General features: G+C 32.1%; 1 pseudogene; it reads left to right on the top strand.

Annotated features, from left to right (window-relative positions):
- The first annotated feature begins 898 nt into the window (after nt 1-898).
- Nucleotides 899-2,792, top strand: LOC112001828 (UDP-glycosyltransferase 90A1-like; annotated as a pseudogene).
- The last annotated feature ends 1,596 nt before the right edge of the window (nt 2,793-4,388 follow it).

The following is a 4,388-nucleotide window of genomic DNA, read 5'->3' as shown; positions in this document are numbered from 1 at the left end:
TCTTATTCTTGGTGAGAATCTTTTCAATCTTATTCTTGATCCTTGTTAAATAAATTAATTATGTGACTATCATCAAGTGGTTCATATGATTAAATAGTTAGTATAATATATATGGTATGCATTTGATACGGTAAGTATGTGGATGGGTAATTTTCGGCATCTTTTTCAAAAGTATGACTCAAAAACTAGACATAAAAATATGAAAACGATGAAAAACTGATATGGTATAATACATTTATTTTAAAAAAATACGTAACAAAAATACGAAAATTTTTATCATATATATTTTGAGATAAATACATAATCTTTGCATCATAATAGTTTAACTTTTGCCAAGTGGATATAATCATTGGAACATCCTAATATATATAATCATGGTCACAAAACTAACCATTATTATTATTATTTTGAGAAGAAAATAACTATAATTATTATGAGTTGCGTAATTCACTAGTATATTCTCCTTTGCTTTATTAGGAGAATCAATGCTGAAATCTTCATTCTCCTTATTATTAAATCATTAAAAAATGAGAAAGTTTGTGAACATAAAAAAGAGTCAAAATATTTGCGCAACACCTTATTTTAGTTGTTGTGAGTTAATATTTTATTTTATTTTTACCTATGGTGAGCCAACACCTCAACTATTGTGACATTTTTTTTTTTTTTTTTTTTTTTTTTGTAGCACAACTTAAAAAGAAATCAATTATATATATATATATATAGACACGCTGTTTTTTTTTTTTTTATGTGTTAGGAAACCATTAGGCATAATTACAGCAAAATTAATTGTTTATGTTTGTCAGATTTTGTTTTTATTTGAGATATATTAAAATTAAACTATGATTCTGTGTTTGACCAAATAGATAGGTTGCATTGAGATTTTTTTAAACTATGATTTTGTGTTATCTCTGAGTCTTTCCTCGGTTGGACACTTGAGTCATGTCATTTATTTGCTATTCCACGAATTGACTCTCATGGAATGGGCATGGTTGCTATGGTTATTTGCAAATCTCCTTCTTTGCATGTCCCAAGTGTTAAGGATTTGTCACTTTTGGATCCTATAGGGTATTCAAAGTTAAAAATTCCATTTGCTTTGGATAAAGGTGACATCCCTGATGTGCTTTTAAATGCTGATCCAAATGACCCTTTTGTGTGGCTTATAATGGAGCTTGCAGAAGCGGATGTGAATAGTTGGGGATCACCGGGCGGAGCCACACACAAGGGTTGGGGGCCAAAGTTTTTAAAAATTATTTTTAGTATTTATGTTATTTATATTTTAAAAAATGTAGCATGTAAAAATTAAAGTTGAACCCCTAAATTTTGATTCATTTCAATGGTGCTCTTAAAAGAAAGAGAAATTATATTAAAATTAAATAATTTAAGAGGTTTAACAAATTAAACTATGTAAAAAATGATAATTTTTTGTACATGTCTAATAGAAGAAATACATGACTTTTGTATGCTCATTAAAATTTAAAAGATAATAAATTCTCTTATTAAATTAATTTTTATATGTGTGTGCAGAGTTTTGTCTTAACTAATATATCAACATCACAACTTGGCCCTCAAATTAAAATTGCTGGCTCCGCTCCTGCCAAGTTGGGGTGTAATTGTTAATAGCTTTGAAGAGATTGAAGGTGAATATGTTAGAGCACTTGAATCCAACTATTTCAATGAAGCCAAAACTTATTGCGTGGGACCACTTCTCCTCTATGATCAACTTGATCAAGAATTAGATGCTTCATACATCAAGTGGGTAGATAAGTATGTTGAATCTAATGAATCAGGCAATGTGATTTATGTTTTGATGATGCTGAGATCGTCAGTCGAGATGTTCGTCCAGATAAAGATCATCCACTCCTTGTATCAGCCCTGGGATACAACAAAATAGAAAAAGAAAGAATCACCGGGGGGGGGGGTGCTGACCACAATGCCTCCGATGATAAAGTTAGAGAAGCTTAACAAGCAAGATAAAACAAAGAAAACTAAGATGAGAATAAAATTATGTGATTTTTCATACCCTCTTTGGATCTTGCTTATGGGTATATATAGGTTATTTCAGTGGCCTTCTAGCTGTTGGCTCCGTCATTATGGGAGCATAATTGCTTGAGTTCGTAACGCTTGTGCGAGGTGTTAATTTGACCAGCACCCTTTCAACGGTATTGGTATTTATTGCCGCTAGTCGTAATGGCCGGCCTCGGTCGGATTGCTCGTGCAGCCCCCTTCGTACTGTGCTGGCAGTAGGATCGTCTTTGTGCATCGTCCTTCAGGGATGGACAACTTTACTTATTTCTTGGACCTATCATGTTTCATTTGGTACACAATCACATTTGTCAAATGATCAAATGGATGAGATTGCTTTTGGTTTGGACATGGCAGGCCATCCATTCATTTGGGTTGTGAGATCAAAGGCTTGGGATCCACCAAATGGATGGAATGAAAGAGTGAAGGAAGAAGGGTTGGTTGTATATGATTGGGTGGAGCAGCGAAGCATACTAGCACACCCTTCAATAGGTGGGTTTTTAAGTCATTGTGGTTGGAACTCAGTGTTGGAGAGCTTGGCAAATGGGGTTCCACTTTTGACTTAGCCTATGCTTGATATTAGTGAGCAAGCCTTGAATGCTAAACTTGTAACAATGGGATTGGGAGCAGGGCTAGTGATTCCACAAAGAGATGTTGGAGGTGCGAAAATCATGACCGTTGATAGGGGTGTAATTTGTGAGAGAGTAAAGGAGTTGATGGGAGGTGCAAAGGGGAGGAAGGTTAAGGAGAGGGCATGTTACATAGAATAGATGCATAGAATAATTTATGTTTGAATTTCAATCTGATTTGGATGAGACATTGGATGGTAATTCAATGAATCATTTACATGTGTTTCTAGTGATTTGGAATTGTATGACTTATTGAATAATCATATGACAACGTTAATTGGGTAATTTAATCAATTATTTACTTTTGATGTTAATCATATATAATTATCATTCACTACAAAAAACTGGGCCTATAGTGGCGTTTCACAAACGCCACTATAGGTACTAAAAACGCCACTTTTGTACCGCTATTATAGACCTATAGTGGCGTTTTTTTTTAAACGCCACTATAGGACCACCATATAGTGGCGTTTGGAATTTTTTTATTTTCGAAAAAGGCTATAGTGGCGTTTGTTAAACGCCACTATAGGCTTTTTTAAAAATTACTCTATAGTGGCGTTTGTAAACGCCACTATAGGTCTATAGTGACGGTATAATACTGGCGTTTGTAAAACGCCACTATAGACTCTAAAAACGCCACTATAGCCCCAAAAAAAAAATTGATTACCAAAAATTAATTTTTGGTAATCAAAAGAATTTTTTTTTGGCGTGAAAATGTTTTTTTAATTAAATTAAAAGATACAAAACAAAATATAAACACTGTACTATCCCAGCAAATTCAAAATGAAACACAAACCCACCTAAAAAAATTCAAAATCAAACACATGCAACATGCTCACATCCAAAAATTAAAAAAAAAAAAATAGCAACTTCAAATACAAACAGTACTATAACTATCCTAGCAAATTTAAAATGAAAACACAAACCCACCTAAAAAAATTCAAAATCAAACGTAACATGCTCACATCCAAGGAATAGACCAAAACTATTATCAAAAAATAAATAGACCAAAACAATCATAAATTAAAAAAAAAAAAAAATGCTTACTTGCAACTATACAACCAATGGCTTCAAACACCATCTACAAATTTGAACAAAATCCATAAGCTACAACACTATCTGCAAATCCAAAACCCACAAACATTAACACCACCACAAATAAAACAAAATAAATAAAATCAAAATGGAGAGGAATAGAAAAGAATCAATTCATGTGTGAAGTGAAAGAAGAGTGAAGAAAAAGAAAAGAAGAAAGATGGAGGAGTACTGGAGACGGGAAAAAAAAAAAAAAAAGAGAAGAGAAAGGAGGTCTGAGACTTTGGCGTGGAGAGACAAGCTAGGGAGAAAAAGAAACAAAGGAAAAAAACAAAAGAAACCAAAAGAGCAAAGAAGTCTGAGGAGATAAGGGAGAGATATGGGAGAGTGGGGGTAGGTGGGGAGTTTTAATGTTTTTTTAAATTTATATATATATATATATATATAAAGAGAAATGATAACTATATATATGTGTGTGTATATATATATATATATAAATGACATATTTATAATATTTTCATAATATTTTTACAAAAAAATTTAGTGATAAGTTGATACTGGTTGTTATTATTAGGGCAAAAAATTAATTTTAGTGTTAGGTTTAAATTTGAACCAACAACAATTAATTAACCACCTATGATTTGTTGTGAAAATATTGTAAACGTAGCATCTCTCATACATAAATATATATATATATATATA

The sequence above is a fragment of the Quercus suber genome, unplaced genomic scaffold (assembly GCF_002906115.3).
Source record: "Quercus suber isolate HL8 unplaced genomic scaffold, Cork oak 2.0 scaffold_34, whole genome shotgun sequence".
In the NCBI taxonomy this organism is placed as follows: Eukaryota; Viridiplantae; Streptophyta; class Magnoliopsida; order Fagales; family Fagaceae; genus Quercus; species Quercus suber.
This window is presented reverse-complemented; position numbering and strand designations above follow the sequence as displayed.